The sequence below is a fragment of the Phalangium opilio genome, unplaced genomic scaffold (genome assembly GCF_054372755.1).
Source record: "Phalangium opilio isolate 3A_F unplaced genomic scaffold, DU_Popi_V2 ptg000022l_1, whole genome shotgun sequence".
NCBI classification, from domain to species: Eukaryota; Metazoa; Arthropoda; class Arachnida; order Opiliones; family Phalangiidae; genus Phalangium; species Phalangium opilio.
Genome location: NW_028324154.1, coordinates 257,840 through 282,236, shown reverse-complemented (window position 1 = coordinate 282,236; position 24,397 = coordinate 257,840). Strand labels below are relative to the sequence as shown.

The following is a 24,397-nucleotide window of genomic DNA, read 5'->3' as shown; positions in this document are numbered from 1 at the left end:
AAGCTTAAAAAATTACGAGAGGACAGACCTTTTTTATCCTCTTGTTTTATTTTTAATAAGAATATAAAACATTTATTTTGTATCAAAAAATATTTTTTGCTGCTAAGATTGCTTTTAAAAAATCCAAACGGTTAGGCGTTGGTAAAAAAGACAAATGATATTTTTCAAATCTAATGAGATAACGCCCACCTAGTTGAAAATTGCCCTTTTTTTATCCGCGGGAGCCATTCTTAATGAGAATTTCGATGCTAGTAGGTTGTCAATTAAACTAGCGGTATATTATTGTTGTTGGAAATTGGATATTAAGTGGTTGTAAAGAGCCAGCAGGTTTTTGCCACTTCTTTTTGTGAGTATTTGATTTTTGTATGTAAAATGGAGGAAGATAATGTTGAGACTAAGGATGAAATGTGGAAGCGCAAAGCGCGGGAAAGGATGAGGGCAAAAAGGTCGACGTTTTCATTGGATACTTAAGGTTATATAATCTTCTCGACACGGAGAGGTAATATTTTGGTTTTCCCAACTTGTTAAACTCTGGATCCGACCTTTTTGCCCTCATCCTTTCCCTAGCTTTACGCTTTCGCATCTCCTCCTTACTCTCAACATTATCTTCCTCCATTTTACATACAAAAATTCAAATACTCACAAAAAGAAGCGGCAAAAACCTGCTGGCTCTTTACAACCACTTAATTTCACTTAATCTCCAACTTCCAACAACAATAATATACCGGTAGTTTAATTGACAACCTACTAGCATAGAAATTCTCATTAAGAATGGCTCCCGCGGATAAAAAAGGTCAATTTTCAACTAGGTGGGCGTTATCCCATTAGATTTAAAAAATATCATTTTTGATTTTTTTTTCGGACTGTTATCTAAAGCTAGATGGTTTTAAGTCAAACAAACAAGGAGTGTAAACACAATAGTGGAAGCTTTAGTCTTATTCAAAACATAAATATCAATATTAATCTCTACAATTTGCTTAAAAATGTATTTTTTAACCCTGCCCAACAGTTTGGATGTTTCTAAAGCAATCTTAGAATCAAAGCTCATAAAATATTTTTTAACAAAGAATAAATGTTTAATATTCATATTAATAATACATCAAGAGGATTAAAAAACGTCAGTTTAATTTAAGCTTTTATCATGATTACAATCTACAGCTACACTACTCTTACACAAACAAGAGTATAAACCCATTATTGAAAAGAGTATTTTTATTCAAATATGAAACAATCCCGCTTATGTTTATCATCTCTGGACATTGGTAAAAATTCACTCCATTACTCCTAGGTATGCACAGGATTTTAGTCCTTTATAACTCAAATTCATCTGATTATGTTTTAAAAAAATGTTTCCTTATCATTGTGGTGTTTCGGGACGGTAAAAAATATTTAAATACGCCGCTTATAAATATATAGTTTCAACTTCCTAATTCTTTATGAAAAGAAATTGAAAACACCCAAGGAGTATGAACAGAGGTGTGGAAGTTTCAAAGATGGCCGCGGATTGAAAACATCTTTCTAATTGTGTACCAACAACGCGAATGTGCCCAAAACAGGCAAACACAACCTACCACACTTACGATAGTTTCGCACTTACCAACCGTTACCTCTCTAACTGAGACAGTGACACAACAAACTGCATTTGTTATTTATCCTAATTCAACTCCTCTACTCCGTCTCTATTAACAACAATACTCGACCTATTTTAACTTTCTAGAGTTTCCATGATTAGTAGTACAGTGGACTAAATTCTTAAATACTCGCTCTGTATTAACTATGAAATGTGTGCAATCTTCATTACTCGTCCTATATAAACTTTGACTATATGGTTTTAGTTATCACAGGTTTTTTCTTAAATAATTTAATAAATATTATTGATATTTATAATTTTAATCGTCAATTATGTAAAGCTATTCTAGTTAAATCGTTTATAGAAACGTTATTCTATTATCATTTGCAACTTTGCTAATATAGACATTTTAAGTGCAGCATGCACCCTTTGTTTCGCCTTACCCAATTAGGTAGAATATAAGGGTGTCGAACTACAGTTATAAGCAAGAACAACCGCAAATGCGAAAACCTTTGGTGGACAACCCACCCTAGGGAGGCTAGACATTTCTCGTAACCCTAGCCGATCGCCGCGAATGTCTTAAACCCCACGATGACGATGGAGTTAGAAGCCAATGAGGCCGATTGGTGTCTATGTGGGATAGACGGAAGACCAGTAGATGGTGGTGATTAGAAGCCAGTATGTACAGGCTGGTGTCCAAGTGGGATGGACAAAGCCCAGAAGATGGTGGTGATTAGAAGCCCGTATGTACAGACTGTTGACCGTGTGGGATGGACAAAGACCAGAAAATGGTGGTGTGAGAACTTAAGTAGAGGATCCATTTCCGTGACTGTGAATGCGGTTCGGAAATGGCGAACACGTTTGCTCCGATTTGGAAACTGCGAATGCGGTCACGTGGGTGTAACAACAGACACATACACAGACAGACAGACACGATCGTACCAGTACCTCTCCGTGACATACGTCACTCGGAGAGGTAAAAGAGTCTGTAACTACTACCCGGTTACCATTAGCCCTTTTACTAATCTAATTGCCACCATGATCTTTTCATCTATTATAAAATCTTGACCTGATTATTTAAGAGTGTATTTAACATTCGGCTCACTCTGAACCGTTGATGTCTCTTCATTTCAGATACGAAAATCAGAGCCCAAAGTTTACTTCACCTCAGGCCTCATTAAATTACTCTTTGTTTCACTAAGCCTATTGCGGATAATACTTGATATACCCGCCCGAGTCTAGGTCTTAGTTTTCTTCATGAAATCACTAGACCAATGATTATTCTATATACAGATGTAGTATAGCTTAAGTAATATACAAACAGCCATTTCATGTAACAATATTAAAAACAATCTTTGAAATATCAAAATGAAACAGAGCTTTAAAGCTACAAAAGTACTAAATGCATCATAATTACGAAAAATACTTCCACACATTCACTTTATATTATGAAAAAGGGAATATTAAGGTTCTGTATGATTTCTTAACACATCAACACAAGGCTAACTGCTAACGCGACGCACTAGTGTAACAATGGACGGACACACACAGACAAAAATATAGACTGCTTTTTAACTCTTTCCATATTAATTTTGAGTTGAAAAACAAGATTATCTTAAATATTAAAATAAATATAATTAATATTAAATATTTTCTTCGTTAGTTGTTCGCCTTATTGAGCGTTACATCGTTTTGATAAAGAACAATTAAACATTCTTGAGAGACTTGACTAATATTGGCGTTTGAAATAACGCATACGCCGGTTGCGTAGCCTTACTCAAATAGGTAGTATATAAGGGTGTCGAACTACAGTTAAGAGCAAGAACAACCGCAATTGCGAAAACCTTTGGTGGACAACCCACCCTAGGGAGGCTAGACGTTTCTCGTACCCCTAGCTGATCGCCGCGTATATCCTAAAACCAAACGATGATAATGGAGTAGAAGCCAATGAGACAGATTGGTGTCTATGTGGAATAGACGGAAGACCAGTAGATGGTGGTGTGAGAAGCCTGAATGTACAGACTGGTGTCCAAGTGGGATGGACAAAGACCTGAAGATGGTGGTGATTAGAAGCCAGTATGTACAGACTGGTGTCCATGTGGGATGGACGAAGATCAAAAGATGGTGGTGATTAGAAGCCAGTAAGTACAGACTGGTGTCCGTGTGGGATGGACAAAGACCAGAAGATGGTGGTGTGAGAACTCAAGTAGCGGAGCCATTTCCGTGACTGTGAAAGCAGTTCGGAAATGGCGAACACGTTTGCTCCGATTTGGAAACTGCGAACGCGGTCACGTGGGTGTAACAACAGACACACACACAGACACACACATACGGGCACACGATTGACACTTGGGGACCGGTAAGGAGTGATTGACATCTGAGGACCCAATTAACTATAGTTCATTAAAAAGAGGATTTCATAATTAGTTGAGCGCCGTAAAGCATATAATTAAACACTCGCTGTGGAAAAAGAACCCAAGACATTTATATGTAGGGACCTGAAAACACACGATATTTTCACCGCATAAATGGGGACCTTAATTCCAGATTACTTTCAAATTTCAGATATAGATGTCGCTAGGTGAAAGTCCCCACTTGTCAATGAAGTCACTGCGTGGATCTTGAAAGTGTATAATCAAAAAATGTCCCCAGATATAAGGTTGGAAGACTGTTTAGGTCCCCACTTGTAAACCTGAAATCAGCTCAAAACTTAAGTGTTAAGCCTTTAAAAGGTCCGATTACCTAAATTTCATTATAATGATCAATATTTAAAATATAAAATTAAAATATACATGAAATTAGAAAATGTGTGTTTAAAAGACCCCACTTGTCTGTTGAAATGACGGTGAAGGTCCCCACTTGAAAATTTATCGAGTGTGAAAAATGAAATTGAAATACCTGATGGAACCATATAGGCTTCGACACTAGTACAAAATCTAATAATTTATACACAAATGTCCCCAGATATAAGGTTGGAAGACTGTTTAGGTCCCCACTTGTAAACCTGAAATCAGCTCAAAACTTAAGTGTTACGCCTTTAAAAGGTCCGATTACCTAAATTTCATTATAATAATCAATATTTAAACTATAAAATTAAAATAAACATGAAATTAGAAAATGTGTGTTTAATAGACCCCACTTGTCTGTTGAAATGACGGTGAAGGTCCCCACTTGTAAATTTATCGAGTGTGAAAAATGAAATTGAAATACTTGATTGAACCATATAGGCTTTGACACTAATTTAAAACCTAATAATTTACACACAAATTTCCCCAGATATAAGGTTGGAAGACTGTTTAGGTCCCCACTTGTAAACCTGAAATCAGCTCAAAACTTAAGTGTTAAGCCTTTAAAAGGTCCGATTTACTAAATTTCATTATAATAATCAATATTTAAACTATATAATTAAAATATACATAAAATTAGAAAATGTGTGTTTAAAAGACCCCACTTGTCTGTTGAAATGACGGTGAAGGTCCCCACTTGTAAATTTATCGAGTGTGAAAAATGAAATTGAAATATTTGATTGAACCATATAGGCTTTGACACTAATTCAAAACCTAATAATTTATACACAAATGTCCCCAGATATAAGGTTGGAAGACTGTTTAGGTCCCCACTTGTAAACCTGAAATCAGCTCAAAACTTAAATGTTAAGCTAGAAATAGGACTGATTACTTAAATTTCATTCTGATAATCAATACTTAAACTATAAAGTTAAAATATACATGAAATTAGAAAATGTGTGTTTAAAAGACCCCACTTGTCTGTTGAAATGACGGTGAAGGTCCCCACTTGTAAATTTATCGAGTGTGAAAAATGAAATTGAAATACCTGATGGAACCATATAGGCTTCGACACAAGTACAAAATCTAATAATTTATACTCAAATGTCCCCAGATATAAGGTTGGAAGACTGTTTAGGTCCCCACTTGTAAACCTGAAATTAGCTCAAAACTTAAATGTTAAGCTAGAAATAGGACTGATTACTTAAATTTCATTCTGATAATCAATACTTAAACTATAAAATTAAAATATACATGAAATTAGAAAATGTGTGTTTAAAAGACCCCACTTGTCTGTTGAAATGACGGTGAAGGTCCCCACTTGTAAATTTATCGAGTGTGAAAAATGAAATTGAAATACTTGATTGAACCATATAGGCTTTGACACTAATTTAAAACCTAATAATTTATACACAAATGTCCCGAGATATAAGGTTGGAAGACTGTTTAGGTCCCCACTTGTAAACCTGAAATCAGCTCAAAACTTAAGTGTTAAGCCTTTAAAAGGTCCGATTACCTAAATTTCATTATAATAATCAATATTTAAAATATAAAATTAAAATATACATGAAATTAGAAAATGTGTGTTTAAAAGACCCCACTTGTCTGTTGAAATGACTGTGAAGGTCCCCACTTGTAAATTTATCGAGTGTGAAAAATGAAATTGAAATACTTGATTGAACCGTATAGGCTTCGACACTAGTACAAAATCTAATAATTTATTCACAAATGTCCCCAGATATAAGGTTGGAAGACTGTATAGGTCCCCACTTGTAAACCTGAAATTAGCTCAAAACTTAAGTGTTAAGCTAGAAATAGGACTGATTACTTAAATTTCATTCTGATAATCAATATTTAAACTATAAAATTAAAATATACATGAAATTAGAAAATGTGTGTTTAAAAGACCCCACTTGTAAATTTATTGAGTGTGAAAAATGAAATTGAAATACCTGATGGAACTATATAGGCTTTGACACTAATTTAAAACCTAATAATTTATACACAAATGTCCCCAGATATAAGGTTGGAAGACTGTTTAGGTCCCCACTTGTAAACCTGAAATTAGCTCAAAACTTAAGTGTTAAGCTAGAAATAGGACTGATTACTTAAATTTCATTCTGATAATCAATATTTAAACTATAAAATTAAAATATACATGAAATTAGAAAATGTGTGTTTAAAAGACCCCACTTGTCTGTTGAAATGACTGTGAAGGTCCCCACTTGTAAATTTATCGAGTGTGAAAAATGAAATTGAAATACTTGATTGAACCATATAGGCTTTGACACTAATTTAAAACCTAATAATTTATACACAAATGTCGCCAGATATAAGGTTGGAAGACTGTTTAGGTCCCCACTTGTAAACCTGAAATTGGTTCAAAACTTAAATGTTAAGCTAGAAATAGGACTGATTACTTAAATTTCAATCTGATAATCAATATTTAAACTATAAAATTAAAATATACATGAAATTAGAAAATGTGTGTTTAAAAGACCCCACTTGTCTGTTGAAATGACGGTGAAGGTCCCCACTTGTAAATTTATCGAGTGTGAAAAATGAAATTGAAATACTTGATTGAACCATATAGGCTTTGACACTAATTTAAAACCTAATAATTTATACACAAATGTCCCCAGATATAAGGTTGGAAGACTGTTTAGGTCCCCACTTGTAAACCTGAAATCAGCTCAAAACTTAAGTGTTAAGCCTTTAAAAGGTCAGATTACCTGAATTTCATTATAATAATCAATATTTAAACCATATAATTAAAATATACATGAAATTAGAAAATGTGTGTTTAAAAGACCCCACTTGTCTGTTGAAATGACGGTGAAGGTCCCCACTTGTAAATTTATCGAGTGTGAAAAATGAAATTGAAATATTTGATTGAACCGTATAGGCTTTGACACTAATTCAAAACCTAATAATTTATACACAAATGTCCCCAGATATAAGGTTGGAAGACTGTTTAGGTCCCCACTTGTAAACCTGAAATCAGCTCAAAACTTAAGTGTTAAGCCTTTAAAAGGTCCGATTACCTAAATTTCATTATAATAATCAATATTAAAACTATAAAATTAAAATATACATGAAATTAGAAAATGTGTGTTTAAAAGACCCCACTTGTCTGTTGAAATGACGGTGAAGGTCCCTACTTGTAAATTTATCGAGTGTGAAAAATGAAATTGAAATACCTGATGGAACCATATTGGCTTCGACACTAGTACAAAATCTAATAATTTATACACAAATGTCCCCAGATATAAGGTTGGAAGACTGTTTAGGTCCCCACTTGTAAACCTGAAATTAGCTCAAAACTTAAGTGTTAAGCTAGAAATAGGACTGATTTCTTAAATTTCATCCTGATAATCAATATTTAAACTATAAAATTAAACTAAACATGAAATTAGAAAATGTGTGTTTAAAAGACCCCACTTGTCTGTTGAAATGACGGTGAAGGTCCCCACTTGTAAATTTATCGAGTGTGAAAAATGAAATTGAAATACTTGATTGAACCATATAGGCTTTGACACTAATTTAAAACCTTATAATTTATACACAAATGTCCCCAGATATAAGGTTGGAAGACTGTTTAGGTCCCCACTTGTAAACCTGAAATCAGCTCAAAACTTAAGTGTTAAGCCTATAAAAGGTCCGATTACCTAAATTTCATTATAATAATCAATATTAAAACTATAAAATTAAAATATACATGAAATTAGAAAATGTGTGTTTAAAAGACCCCACTTGTCTGTTGAAATGACGGTGAAGGTCCCTACTTGTAAATTTATCGAGTGTGAAAAATGAAATTGAAATACCTGATGGATCCATATAGGCTTCGACACAAGTACAAAATCTAATAATTTATACTCAAATGTCCCCAGATATAAGGTTGGAAGACTGTTTAGGTCCCCACTTGTAAACCTGAAATTAGCTCAAAACTTAAATGTTAAGCTAGAAATAGGACTGATTACTTAAATTTCATTCTGATAATCAATACTTAAACTATAAAATTAAAATATACATGAAATTAGAAAATGTGTGTTTAAAAGACCCCACTTGTCTGTTGAAATGACGGTGAAGGTCCCCACTTGTAAATTTATCGAGTGTGAAAAATGAAATTGAAATACTTGATTGAACCATATAGGCTTTGACACTAATTTAAAACCTAATAATTTATACACAAATGTCCCCAGATATAAGGTTGGAAGACTGTTTAGGTCCCCACTTGTAAACCTGAAATCAGCTCAAAATTTAAGTGTTAAGCCTTTAAAAGGTCCGATTACCTAAATTTCATTATAATAATCAATATTTAAACTATAAAATTAAAATATACATGAAATTAGAAAATGTGTGTTTAATAGACCCCACTTGTCTGTTGAAATGACGGTGAAGGTCCCCACTTGTAAATTTATCGAGTGTGAAAAATGAAATTGAAATACTTGATTGAACCATATAGGCTTTGACACTAATTTATAACCTAATAATTTATACACAAATGTCCCCAGATATAAGGTTGGAAGACTGTTTAGGTCCCCACTTGTAAACCTGAAATCAGCTCAAAACTTAAGTGTTATGCCTTTAAAAGGTCCGATTACCTAAATTTCATTATAATAATCAATATTTAAACTATAAAATTAAAATAAACATGAAATTAGAAAATGTGTGTTTAATAGACCCCACTTGTCTGTTGAAATGACGGTGAAGGTCCCCACTTGTAAATTTATCGAGTGTGAAAAATGAAATTGAAATACTTGATTGAACCATATAGGCTTTGACACTAATTTAAAACCTAATAATTTACACACAAATGTCCCCAGATATAAGGTTGGAAGACTGTTTAGGTCCCCACTTGTAAACCTGAAATCAGCTCAAAACTTAAGTGTTAAGCCTTTAAAAGGTCCGATTACCTAAATTTCATTATAATAATCAATATTTAAACTATATAATTAAAATATACATGAAATTAGAAAATGTGTGTTTAAAAGACCCCACTTGTCTGTTGAAATGACGGTGAAGGTCCCCACTTGTAAATTTATCGAGTGTGAAAAATGAAATTGAAATACTTGATTGAACCATATAGGCTTAGACACTAATTTAAAACCTAATAATTTATACACAAATGTCCCCAGATATAAGGTTGGAAGACTGTTTAGGTCCCCACTTGTAAACCTGAAATCAGCTCAAAATTTAAGTGTTAAGCCTTTAAAAGGTCCGATTACCTAAATTTCATTATAATAATCAATATTTAAAATATAAAATTAAAATATACATGAAATTAGAAAATGTGTGTTTAAAAGACCCCACTTGTCTGTTGAAATGACTGTGAAGGTGCCCACTTGTAAATTTATTGAGTGTGAAAAATGAAATTGAAATACCTGATGGAACCATATAGGCTTCGACACTAATTCAAAATCTAATAATTTATACACAAATGTCCCCAGATATAAGGTTGGAAGACGGTTTAGGTCCCCACTTGTAAACCTGAAATCAGCTCAAAACTTAAGTGTTAAGCCTTTAAAAGGTCCGATTTACTAAATTTCATTATAATAATCAATATTTAAACTATAAAATTAAAATATACATGAAATTAGAAAATGTGTGTTTAAAAGACCCCACTTGTCTGTTGAAATGACTGTGAAGGTCCTCACTTGTAATTTTATCGAGTGTGAAAAATGAAATTGAAATACCTGATGGAACCATATAGGCTTCGACACTAATTCAAAATCTAATAATTTATACACAAATGTCCCCAGATATAAGGTTGGAAGACGGTTTAGGTCCCCACTTGTAACACTGAAATCAGCTCAAAACTTAAGTGTTAAGCCTTTAAAAGGTCCGATTACCTAAATTTCATTATAATAATCAATATTTAAACTATAAAATTAAAATATACATGAAATTAGAAAATGTGTGTTTAAAAGACCCCACTTGTCTGTTGAAATGACGGTGAAGGTCCCCACTTGTAAATAAATCGAGTGTGAAAAATGAAATTGAAATACTTGATTGAACCATATAGGCTTTGACACTAATTCAAAACCTAATAATTGATACACAAATGTCCCCAGATATAAGGTTGGAAGACGGTTTAGGTCCCCACTTGTAAACCTGAAATCAGCTCAAAACTTAAGTGTTAAGCCTTTAAAAGGTCCGATTTACTAAATTTCATTATAATAATCAATATTTAAACTATAAAATTAAAATATACATGAAATTAGAAAATGTGTGTTCAAAAAACCCCACTTGTCTGTTGAAATGACTGTGAAGGTCCCCACTTGTAATTTTATCGAGTGTGAAAAATGAAATTGAAATACCTGATGGAACCATATAGGCTTCGACACTAATTCAAAATCTAATAATTTATACACAAATGTCCCCAGATATAAGGTTGGAAGACGGTTTAGGTCCCCACTTGTAACACTGAAATCAGCTCAAAACTTAAGTGTTAAGCCTTTAAAAGGTCCGATTACCTAAATTTCATTATAATAATCAATATTTAAACCATAAAATTAAAATATACATGAAATTAGAAAATGTGTGTTTAAAAGACCCCACTTGTCTGTTGAAATGACGGTGAAGGTCCCCACTTGTAAATTAATCGAGTGTGAAAAATGAAATTGAAATACTTGATTGAACCATATAGGCTTTGACACTAATTCAAAACCTAATAATTGATACACAAATGTCCCCAGATATAAGGTTGGAAGACGGTTTAGGTCCCCACTTGTAAACCTGAAATCAGCTCAAAACTTAAGTGTTAAGCCTTTAAAAGGTCCGATTTACTAAATTTCATTATAATAATCAATATTTAAACTATAAAATTAAAATATACATGAAATTAGAAAATGTGTGTTTAAAAGACCCCACTTGTCTGTTGAAATGACTGTGAAGGTCCCCACTTGTAATTTTATCGAGTGTGAAAAATGAAATTGAAATACCTGATGGAACCATATAGGCTTCGACACTAATTCAAAATCTAATAATTTATACACAAATGTCCCCAGATATAAGGTTGGAAGACGGTTTAGGTCCCCACTTGTAAATCTGAAATCAGCTCAAAAATTAAGTGTTAAGCCTTTAAAAGGTCCGATTTACTAAATTTCATTATAATAATCAATATTTAAACTATAAAATTAAAATATACATGAAATTAGAAAATGTGTGTTTAAAAGACCCAACTTGTCTGTTGAAATGACTGTGAAGGTCCCCACTTGTAATTTTATCGAGTGTGAAAAATGAAATTGAAATACCTGATGGAACCATATAGGCTTCGACACTAATTCAAAATCTAATAATTTATACACAAATGTCCCCAGATATAAGGTTGGAAGACGGTTTAGGTCCCCACTTGTAACACTGAAATCAGCTCAAAACTTAAGTGTTAAGCCTTTAAAAGGTCCGATTACCTAAATTTCATTATAATAATCAATATTTAAACTATAAAATTAAAATATACATGAAATTAGAAAATGTGTGTTTAAAAGACCCCACTTGTCTGTTGAAATGACGGTGAAGGTCCCCACTTGTAAATTAATCGAGTGTGAAAAATGAAATTGAAATACTTGATTGAACCATATAGGCTTTGACACTAATTCAAAACCTAATAATTTATACACAAATGTCCCCAGATATAAGGTTGGAAGACGGTTTAGGTCCCCACTTGTAAACCTGAAATCAGCTCAAAACTTAAGTGTTAAGCCTTTAAAAGGTCCGATTTACTAAATTTCATTATAATAATCAATATTTAAACTATAAAATTAAAATATACATGAAATTAGAAAATGTGTGTTTAAAAGACCCCACTTGTCTGTTGAAATGACTGTGAAGGTCCCCACTTGTAATTTTATCGAGTGTGAAAAAATGAAATTGAAATACCTGATGGAACCATATAGGCTTCGACACTAATTCAAAATCTAATAATTTATACACAAATGTCCCCAGATATAAGGTTGGAAGACGGTTTAGGTCCCCACTTGTAAAACTGAAATCAGCTCAAAACTTAAGTGTTAAGCCTTTAAAAGGTCCGATTACCTAAATTTCATTATAATAATCAATATTTAAACTATAAAATTAAAATATACATGAAATTAGAAAATGTGTGTTTAAAAGACCCCACTTGTCTGTTGAAATGACTGTGTAGGTGCCCACTTGTAAATTTATTGAGTGTGAAAAATGAAATTGAAATACCTGATGGAACCATATAGGCTTCGACACTAGTACAAAATCTAATAATTTATACACAAATGTCCCCAGTTATAAGGTTGGAAGACTGTTTAGGTCCCCACTTGTAAACCTGAAATCAGCTCAAAACTTAAGTGTTAAGCTAGAAATAGGACTGATTACTTAAATTTCATTCTGATAATCAATATTTTAGCTATAAAATTATAATATACATGAAATTTTAAAATTTTGTTTTAAAGGCCCCACGTATTTGTTGAAATGACAGTGAAGGCCCCACTTGTAAGTTTTTTGAGTGTTAAAAAATACTAAAGAAATTTTTCCATTTATTCTATTAGTTGACTCTCACAACTTTCCTGAAGCACCGAAATATCAAGGTAATTACGTGAGAAATGTATGTCAGTTTTTACCCTAAATGAGAAAATGATGAATCGTCAAAAATATATTGATGATTTCCAAACCGAGAATTCTTGAGATTTCGCTCAAACTCTGAGTATAGTTGCTAAACAAAGATTTTACTCGGGGGAAAGAGATACCGCTCAAACTCTGAGTATAGTTGCTAAACATAGACTTTACTCGGGGGAAAGAGATACAAGAAATCCGAGCTGTGCTAATTAATTAGTTAGCTATTTAAAAATCTAATTAATTGGCATTTTCACTAATTGAAAATGGTAATTGAATTTTAATTAATTTAGAGCTAATTGAGAAATAATTATAATAAATAAGTGTGCATCGGAAAGGCATTTATCTATTTTAAAATTAATTAGATTTAGTTTTGGCTTATTAGCCAATTGGATTTTCAATTAATCTCTTTCGCCGATTTGTAGTAAAAAATCGAGTTTCATCTAAACGGGAGAGAATGCGTCCCACTACTAGTAGTGAGGGGGGAACAAAATTGTTAACCCACCCACTGTTTCCTCTCTCCGTTTCGCCAGGGAGACAAAGGGAGATGCCGCGTGAATAGCGCGAGGTGTCTCTCTTTTGGCTGGGGGAAGTAAATTTTCCAGCCAACGGGGGTAGTATCGCCCGGGCCACCGCGAGCGCTACTGCGCAAAATCCAAAGTTTTTATCTCATGTAGCGACTATTCGCGCATGCTCAATGATCCACCGAATGACCCAAGGTAGAGAGAGAGAGAACATAGTATTTCATACCCCCGTTTTCAACCCCTACCCGCTAGATACGAGTTCTGTTAGCATTAGGCGGCTTCTCCCTTTCTCTCCCTGGTTTCGCAGTGAAAACTATGACTCTTTCGTAAATCGTAACTCCCGTATTTCGATCATGATTTTTCCCTCTTGAATTAATAGCAGTGCGCATGGATTTAAAACTCCGGAGCCCGTTTTAGGAACAGTGGCGAGAAAAAAAATATGAAATGAAACTAAATTTAGCATGATGGAAGTTTCGAGGCTTTTCTCATTTCTCGAGAATAATACATGTTAGGCTTTCATACCCCTTTATCGAAAACAATAAATGCACAACCAAAGGCGGAGTAGGAAGTCCATGGGCACTTTCATGGTGTTATTTTTTACTTACGGTTAATTTTTTGACCTTAATTATACAGGTAATTAATTAGAAATTTGTAATTGAAATTAATTAGTTGATAAATAATTGACTAATTTCTTATTGGTTTTAATTAGTTTATGTCAAATTAATAATTAGCTAACTAATTAGTTTAAAACATTTTTCTTACTGCTAATTGTAATTATTTTGTTCCCAGCTAATTAGCATAGCTAGGCAAGAAATTAATATATTAGAAGTATTCGGATATTTTTTGTGATTTTGAAAGATGCAAACAGTTTTCACAAGAGCGATTGCGCTGAAATTTGTCTACTATTGAAGCGTTTTGTTATTACAGCCCAATAAAAGAAATCTTTATTAATTCTGTGATGCTAGAACAGATCAAATTAAGACTAGAGATTTTAAAGAAGCTAAATACGAATGATATTGCCAAGAAATTCGAGAAGAATTGGTTCGGCATTGTATTTTAATAACGTTGTGTTACTTATTTATAACAAATTTCTTTATAACGGTGTTTTCATTCCTAAATTTATCCATATTTCAAAATAACAAATGGCTTGAAAAGAAAATTATTTGTAACCACTAAATATTTTGCTTTAAAATTGTCTTAGTTCTTTTAATTAACCTCCCTTGTAATTTGAACAATATTTAAATTACACTCTCTAATACGATTGAAACAAAGTGTTTCTACCCTTTGTGTCTATTCATTTAGAACTGTACTTCTAGACGTTCCAGAGTGAAAATATAATAGAAAACAAAGATAGGATCCTCAATGATTCATAATAGATAAATCGCGCCAGCATTTATTACAATCCTTTTAAATCCTACGACTCATACCGTTCGAAGCTCTCTGTTTGAACTTTCCATCTCTAGGCACTGAGTGGCGATTGAGTCTCGAGTAATTAACTATGGCTTTAAAAACTATTTAAACGATTGAATTTGCCTAATTTATTATGAATTCGAATTATTACTTACTAGTATTTTCAATCCACCATGAGGTGGATTAGCTGGCATCCTTATGGTTTTCTCATTTGAGAATGATTCGCGATCCTAAAGTAATAAATATAACCTTGATATCTCACAAATGTCTGCGGTAATTCAAATTATGCTTGGAACCAGTTTTCATTTAAACGACCCTTTATTTAATCAGGATTATGTTAAATTTGTGTAATTAGTCCAAAATTAACATATTGCGAGGGAATTCCAAAATATTTGCGAACAGACTAGAAGCCTTCCAGAAGCTATATTAAACCCATAATTCTTCCAATTAGTTGCAACAATTAATTCTTCTTTTCAACAGAGAGACACTTTGCTTGTACGCGACTCTAAAATCATATAACACAAGCCTGCAGTGTACCACGTGACCACGTCCACGTGTTTAATTATTCGTAAACCTTCGGTTGAGAAACCCAAAACGTACCAAAGAGAACCGAAGAGGAAATTTGCTTGTCCACTTTTAAAAATAAATTAAGCCCAAGTCCCAAAGGCCCCACGTCAAGTGATGCTATCTGTCTCTGTTATCGGAACTATTTTATCCCTTTCATGAATTATCATTATATATAAATCCGCCTACAATTCATCACGTAGATTTTCTCGTCAGAAGTAAATGAACTTACTGCTACGACTCTATGTTAAATTTTATTTTCAACAAGCCGTTAATATAATTTTAAACGTATTTAGCCTTATCAAACGCAATTAGAAACTCTCCCAGATAATAATAAATACATTTCAACCATAAGATTTCTGGAAATTAGAGCCGAAATTCAAAAATAAAGTTTTCGCGCCACGGTAATCTACTTCTGTCTCCTTTTTTACCAGTCTTTGAACACCCCTCCTACCCCAAACCCGATTTCCATCTGTTTCCTTCATGTACATGTAAAGAACCTACAGTAGTTGGCAGAACAAAACAGAAAGTGTATAATTCTCCCCCACATTATCTGCACTGTCATAATGGATGACAACCAGACCAGACTCTCTCCTCTCGTTTTGTTGGGAAATCATAAACGCGTGAGAAAAATTGTTTTCTCGCTATAGGATAGGCGACTCCGAGGGGTCGGTCATTCACGAAATCCAACTTAAGAAATCCGAAAAAATTAACAAAATCACAAATCCGGCAACAATTTAAACTTATTTCGCTGATTTCGAAATCTCACAAATAAAATCAGTAACGAAATCACAAAATCAATAACGAAATAACGAAATCACGAAATCAGTAACGAAATAACGAAATCAAAAAATCGGTAACGAAATAACAGAATAAAAAAATAAACAAATAAATCACAAAATCAGTAAAGAATTCGCAAAATCCATTACAAAATTCACGAAATCCAAGAAATAGTTTCAAAATCCGTGGAAATCACAGGAAATACCTCAAAATCCGTAGAAATCACGGGGAATCACGGGGAAAATCTGACAAAATCCTTGGGATTTTATCGAATCTTGAAATGAAACAAAATCCGACTAAATCAAACGATACCCGAAGAAATCAAATTGTATTTCAAAATCCTGTACATTTTATCCAAAACGTCCGACCCCTCGCTCTACTCCTTATCTCCGACGGCAGCTGATGCGATATATACACTGTTCCAGCTTCGGTTGTCAGTACGCGCAATGCTAGGTCTCTATGTGAGGTAGGTTTTTGCGTACTGCCAACAGAAGAAAGCAATACTAATATTTAGGATTTTAAAACGCGATATTCTGTATACATAGTTTTCACACATGGAGGATTCATACCATTTACACAAGGAGGTAAAAGCAGACGGGTTTTTGTCCGCCAGATAGCCCGGTCTCCTGGTGTAAATGGTATGAATTCTCCATGTGTGAAAACTATTTATACTGAAAAAAATATTTGTTCGTCGTTACATAGAGACCTAGTTTGGCTTGTGCTGATAACCAATGCTGGAACAGAGTATATATCGAATAATCATAATAAGTTGCCATCGAACGGTTTAAAAATTTATTTACAAAAAACCTTCCTCGCCATTCAAATCAATAAAACCACAGGAAAAATGAATCTAATCTATCAAACAACAAAATAAATCCTCTTCTCGCAAAGACTTAATAACTCATACTCTTACACAAAAAACTTCTTCTGTTATCAACAAATGTTTAGCCATTAAAACCAAAAAATAAAAATATTAAGAATGGTGAAAATGGAGCTTAAAGAGAAAGTTAGGCATTGACTTAAGACGAACCTCAATTTAAACTCCATAAATTAAAACTTAAAAAGTATATGCAACCCATGGTTTACTCGTTCAGCACACGCAAAGTGAATTTGTTTACATTAGGGTTCGGTGCTAATAGGGAATCTCAGAGTAGGATTTTAGCCATGTCATTATCAGGTTAATGTCAATATACATTATGCATGACGTCACGAGTGACGACTTCTACACCTGCCCCCACTAATTGACGCAGAAAGACCCAGAACACGGCTGTTAAAGATTCCAAGCAGACGAAATCTATAAATTCCTCCCCATATATTTGAGGAGAATTCTTAACAAACACTTCGATTTTGAATTTGTGTCAAACCCTATAAGATTGTTTTAGGTATTTCAACAGACGAGTGGGGTATATTAAACACACTTTTCTAATTTCATGTATATTATAATTTCATAGTTAAAATATTGATTATTATAATGAAATTTTGGTATTTGACCTATTTCTAGCTTAACACTTAAGTGTTGAGCTAATTTCAGGTTTACAAGTGGGGACCTTAACCGTCTTCCAACCTTATATCTGGGGACATTTGTGTATAAATTATTAGATTTTGTACTAGTGTCGAAGCCTATATGGTTCCATCAAGTATTTCAATTTCATTTTTCACACTCGATAAATTTACAAGTGGGGACCTTCACTGTCATTTCAACAGACAAGTGGGGTGTTTTAAACACACATTTTCAAATTTCATGTATATTTTAATTTTATAGCTAAAATATTGATAATCAGAATGAAATTTAAGTAATCAGTCCTATTTCTAGCTTAACAGTTAAGTTTTGAGCTAATTTCAGGTTTACAAGTCGGGACCTAAACCGTCTTCCTACCTTATATCTGGGGACATTTGTGTATAAATTTTTAGATTTTGAATTAGTGTCAAGTATTTGAAGATAATTTTTCACACTTGACAAATTTACAAGTGGGGATCTTCGCTGTCATTTCAACAGACAAGTGGGGTCTTTTATACACACATTTTCTAATTACATGTATATTATACTTTTGTAATTAAAATACTGATTATTATGATGAAATTTACGAAATAGGATCTTTATGTTTCCTTCAAGTATTTGAAGATATTTTTTAAAACTCGAAAATTTTACAAGTGGGGACCTTCGCTGTCATTTCAACGGACAAGTGGGGTCCTTAAAATATATGTTTTCAAAATTCATTTTTATTCACTTTTTTTAATTAAAATATTGATAATTATGATGAAATTTACATTATATGTAACGTTGGTCCCATTTTAAAATGTGGGGAACTTGGCCGTCTTTTTAATGTACATCTGGGGACATACAGTTTTTTTAATCGAGTTAATGTTTTAAACGAAGTTAATTTAATGACGCCTAAAGAATTAGAAAAAGTAGTTTTCGTACGTCAAGTGTAATTAAATTATGAAAAAATCACCGTTCGGTCTGTGAGATACAAGATTTTATACCCTGTAAGTGGAACACAATATCCGGGAGCTGTAAATGCGGTCCGGGAATTGAAAACACCTTTGCTCCGATTTGCAAACTGCGAACGCGGTCACGTGGGTGTAAGAACATTCAGACAGACACACAGACACGTCGAATTTAAAACCTCTCCGTGACATACGTCACTCGGAGAGGTAAAAACCAAGCAAAAGTATACTCAAGAAATTCGAAGCTTTGCCATGACTGTCCACTTCTATTCGCCTAAAGTGTATGCATTTTTAAGGAAACCGTTCTGTTTGCCCCATCCAAAACTTTGGGTGAATGGACAAATAAAATTGATGGCCAACCCGGGCTCTCTACTGTAAGCTTCGGGTTTATCAAATCTGAGGTGGAAAAATCAAAACATCCAATATTGAAAACGCTCTCTTTGGATGAAATGTCTTTTAAAAAACATACGGAATGGACAGAAAAAGAATTTTCCGGCTATGTTAACTTGGGGTTAGGCCATTGAGCTCAAGACTCTGACGAGATCGCAACATCAGCCCTAGTTTTTATAGCTGTTGCTATAAATGCACATTGGAAAATGCCAGTTGGCTATTTCCTGGTTCATGGAACCCCCAGCTCCATGTTGAAAACTCTGGTAACAGAGTGTGTTTTCAATATACACTAAATTGGGGCTAAATGTATCGCTCTTGGTTGTGATGGGCTGAAAAGTAACCTCACAACGGTTCAATTACTTGGAGTAATAATCTCAAAAGATGTCATACAGAGCATTTCCCGAACCCTGGTACTATATTATTTTGTCTTTTTTCTTTAGCCTTTACTCTATGTGTACACTGTTTCTAAGTTATTTTACACCATTCAGCAGATACTAGTGAGAAGGTATAAATTGCTCTAGACGCATGCCACATGCAGAAACTTTTGAGAAATTTATGGGAGCACTATGGTGTTTTTCTAACCAACGCACGGGCGAAGAAGAAAAAATCAACTCTTTTCTTTATATAATAAACATTGCGTATTTATTTAGCGTATTGGCTTGGTATATGTCTCCATCTTACATAGCTACAGGATTACGAGGGTTTAACCATGGTAAATAAGCTTAAAATAAGCTTTTAAAATTTCACATATATTTTAAAAGCCAAAAATTGAAAGTAAACTTGGCAGCGCAAACTATTATAAGCTCTGTATCGAAGGGTATGGACTTTTATGGAGAAGGCTGTATCCAGTATTCCAAGAAAGTGGCCGGCCCAACATTGAAGTTTAAAACATTCATGGATAGAAAGATAGAATTTTTTACCGTTATTATTTATGTCTCGATACCTTCGACATATCCTTCCTCTCTTGGACTTCCACTGATTGTTTGACGTTTTGAATTCGAAAAATGCTATGAGTAAAGGCTTTAATTCGAACTTTAAATCTAGAAATTACAGAAAGGCATTTCTAAAGAAAAAATAAGTTCTACTAAATCTGACTGACACCGAAGTCAACTTAATTCAAAAAAGTCCAAGGAAAACAGTCATTTTGGGTTTTGCGGAAAGATATATTATAATCACCACCAAAGTATATGTTAAAAACACTAATTCTCTTCTGATCAATATAAAAACCACTCATTGCTTTTGAAGGTACTTTTTGACCTACAAACTGTTCCAAGACCATCTTGAATTGTATTTTATTACAATTTGACAAAGAGGAGGCTAAAACAATATTCCTAGCTGTCGAAAAATTCACTGTATTATGTGACCACTGGTGGGCTCAAACCACCAAACTTTCGGTTAACTGCCGAAGGCGCTAACCATTGCGCCACGGAAGCTTTGAAATTACATGGTCATCAGGTACTGTGGAAAAACTTTGACTTTTTACGTTACATCTGAGACGTCAAAACACCGCTCTCGGGTGGGCTCTAACCACCAGCCTTTCGGTTACCAGCCGAAAGCGCTAACCATTGCGCCACGGAAGCTTTGAAATTAAATGGTCCTCAGGTATTGTGGAAAAATTTTGACTTTTTACCTTACTTACAAAACTTCTCTACAACGCTCCCGGGTGGGCTCGAACCGCCAACCTTTCGGGTAACAGCCGAACGCGCTTACCATTACGCCAAGGAAGCTTAAGAATTAAATGGTCGTCAGGAATTGTCGAAAAATTGTGATTTTTTACGTTACTTTCAAGACTTCACAACAACTCTCACGGGTAGGCTCGAACCGCCAGCCTTTCGGTTAACAGCCGTAGGCGCTTACCATTAAGCCAAGGAAGCTTAAAAATTAAATGGTCGTTAAGTATTGTCGAAAAATTGTGACTTTTTACGTTACTTTCAAGACTTCACAATATCGCTCCCGGGTGGCCTCGAACCACCAACCTTTTGGTTACAAGCCAAACCCGCTGACCATTGCGCCACGGAAGCTTAGACATTAAATAATCGTCAGGTATTGTGGAAAAACTTTGACTTTTTATGTTAAATCTGAGACATCACAACAATGATCCCGGGTGGCATCCAACCGCCAGCCTTTCGGTTAACAGCCGAACGCGCTAAACTTTGCGCCACGAAAGCTTAGAAATTAAATTATCGTCAGGTATTGTGGAAAAACTTTTACTTTTTACGTTACATCTGAGACTTCACAACAAAGTTCCCGGGTGGGCTCGTTTCACCAAACTTTTGGGTAACATCCGAACGCGCTAATCATCACGGTGAGGAAGCTTAGACATTACATGGTCGTCAGGTACTGTGGAAAAACTTTGACTTTTTACGTTACATCTGAGACTTCAAAACTACGTTCCCGGGTGGGCTCGAAACCACCACACTTTCGGTTAACTGCCGAAGGCGCAAACCATTGTGCCACGGAAGCTTTGAAATTAAATTGTCCTCAGGTATTGTGGAAAAACTTTGACTTTTTACGTTACACATGAGACTTCTCAACAACGTTCTTGGGTGGGCTCGAACCACCAAACTTTTGGGTAACAGCCGAACGCGCTAATTATTGCTACACAGAAGCTTTGAAATTAAAAGGTCATCACGTTCTGCGGGAAAACTTGGACTTTTTACGTTACTTATAAAACTTCACAACAACGCTCCCGCGTGGGCTTGAACCACCAACCTTTCAGTTAACAGCCGAACGAGCTAATCATCACGCCAAGCTTAGAAATTACATGATTGTCAGGTACTGTGGAAAAACTTTGACTTTTTACGTCTCTTATAAATCTTCCCTACAACGTTCCCGGGTGGGCTCGATCCACCAAACTTTCGGTTAAAAGCCGAACGTGCTAACCTTTGTGCCACGGACGCTTAGAAATTAAATGATCGTCAGTTATTGTAGAAAAACTGTAAATTTTTACGTTACTTATAAAACTTCACACCAACGCTCCCGGGTGGGCTCGAACCGCCAACCATTCAGTAACAGCCGAATGCGCTTACCATTACGCCAAGGAAGCTTAAAAATTAAATGATCGTTAGATATTGTGGAAAAATTGACTTTTTACGTTACTTGTAAAACTTCACTCCAAAGCTCACGGGTGGGCTCGAACCTCCAACCTTTCGGATAACAGCCGAAAGCGCTAATCATCACGCGAAGGAAGCTTAGAAAGTACATGGTCGTCAGGTACTGTGGAAAAACTTTGACTTTTTACGTTACATCTGAGACTGCTCAACAATGTTCTTGGGTTTGCTCGAACCACCAAACTTTTGGGTAACAGCCGAACGCGCTACATAGAAGCTTTGAAATTAAATGGTCATCAGGTACTGCGGGAAAACTTGGACTTTTTACGTTACTTATAAAACTTCACAACATTGCACCCGGGTGGGCTTGAACCACCAACCTTTCAGTTAACAGCCGAACGCGCTAATCATCACGCCAAAGAAGCTTAGAAATTACATGATTGTCAGGTACTGCGGTAAAACTATGACTTTTTACGTTACATGTGAGACGTCACAACACCGCTCTCGGGTGGGCTCTAACCACCAGCCTTTCGTTTAACAGCCGAAAGCGCTAACTATTGCTCCTCGGAAGCTTTGCAAAAGATTGATCGTCACGTATTGTGGAAAAACTTTGACTTTTTACGTTACTTATAAAACTTCACTCCAAAGCTCGAGTCCCGGGTGGCCTTGAACCTCCAACCTTTCGGATAACAGCCGAACGCCCTAAACTTTGCGCCAAGGAACCTTAATATTTAAATGATCGTCAGGTATTGTGGAAAAACATTTACTTTTTACGTTACATCTTAGACTTCACAACAGTTCCCGGGTGGGCTCGATCCTTGGAAGAGGGAAGTAACTGGAAGGGAAATCTTGCGGTACCCAAGCTCGGGACACGGAATTGCGCAATTGGTTGAACGTCATATAGTGCTGCCACCTTTAAGAGTAATTTTGAAGTAAAAGTACTTTTATTTTTATGGCGAACGTTCAGGCTTGGAAGAGGGAAGTACTCTTTATTTATATTTTTATTATATCGGAAGTCACTTTTACAATTAATGTAACAGCAGTACTTCCCCATAACTAAACAGAGTCAAAATAATAAAAACCGTTGCGAATTGCGCGTTGCTAAACATTGGAAGAGAAAAGTTAGCCTAAACCGTGCCTCCCGCGGCCCGCCCGTCACTGACTTTATTTTTGTCGAAACTGAAAAAAGCAGACGAATTTCACAAAATAAGAATAAATTTCAACACTAGGTGCCGCTACAGACTGACGTTCAGCCAAATTCGCCCCCCTCCTGTCCCGCGCCTGGGTACGTACGGCTTATGTTAGAGGTATCGTATTTTCCATTCCAGTACTTCCCTCTTCCAAGCTCGATCCACCAAACTTTTGGGTAACAGCCGAACGCGCTAATCATTGCTACAAGGAAGCTTCGAAAATAAATGGTCATCAGGTACCTTGGGAAAACTTGGACTTCTTACGTTACTTATAAAAGATCAAACCAACGCTAACGGGTGAGCTCCAACGACCAACTTTTCCTTTAACAGCCTAACACCCTAACCTTTGCGCCACGAAAGCTTAGATATTAAATTATCGTCAGGTATCATGGAAAAACCTTGATTTTTTACGTTACTTATAAAACTTCACACCAATGCTCCCGCGTGGCCTTGAACCTCCAACCTTTCGGATAACAGCCGAACGCCCTAAACTTTGCGCCAAGGAAGCTTAAAATTTAAATGATCGTCAGGTATTGTGGAAAAACTTTGACTTTTTACGATAATTAGCACAGAAATAAAATAGAAATATAAAGACCAAAAGTATCCGACCCCACAAATAAATAGGGCTCTCTCTCTCATTCCCGCCCCTTCAGAGATAAATAAAAGGAAGAAAACACGCCATTTCTGTCATTGAAAAACATTAAAATAGCATTAATCACAAAAAAACACAATAAAACAGCATGAAACACTTTAAAACAGCATAAAACACAATTTAATAGCATAAAACACAATATAAACACAATAAAACAGCATGAAACACGACAGAACAGCATTAAACACAATAAAACTGCATTAAACACACTAAAATAGCATAAAAACACAATAAAATTGCGAAAACAATAAAACAGTATGAAAAACCATAAAATAACATTAAAACAAAATAGAACGCAATAAAACACAATAAAACAGCATGAAACACCATAAAATAGCATAAAATCACGACAAAGCAGCATTAAACCCAATAAATCAGCATCAAAACACAATAAAACAGCATGAAAAACAATAAAATAGCATTAAACGCAATAAATTACTCTTTTAC

At 34.7% G+C, this 24,397-nt stretch overlaps 1 long non-coding RNA gene and 2 other non-coding genes across 3 annotated transcripts; 1 reads left to right on the top strand and 2 right to left on the bottom strand.

Moving 5' to 3' along the window:
• Nucleotides 1-20,565: 20,565 nt before the first annotated feature.
• Nucleotides 20,566-20,638, bottom strand: TRNAT-GGU (transfer RNA threonine (anticodon GGU)). Its single transcript has one exon. It is a non-coding gene; the product is annotated as a tRNA-Thr (tRNA).
• A 368-nt stretch (nucleotides 20,639-21,006) lies between these two features.
• On the bottom strand, nucleotides 21,007-21,079 carry TRNAT-UGU (transfer RNA threonine (anticodon UGU)). Its single transcript has one exon. It is a non-coding gene; the product is annotated as a tRNA-Thr (tRNA).
• A 1,291-nt stretch (nucleotides 21,080-22,370) lies between these two features.
• Nucleotides 22,371-23,569, top strand: LOC149694565 (uncharacterized). Its single transcript, XR_016382474.1, has 3 exons — nucleotides 22,371-22,555; nucleotides 22,650-22,854; nucleotides 23,437-23,569. It is a non-coding gene; the product is annotated as an uncharacterized LOC149694565 (long non-coding RNA).
• Nucleotides 23,570-24,397: the final 828 nt, after the last annotated feature.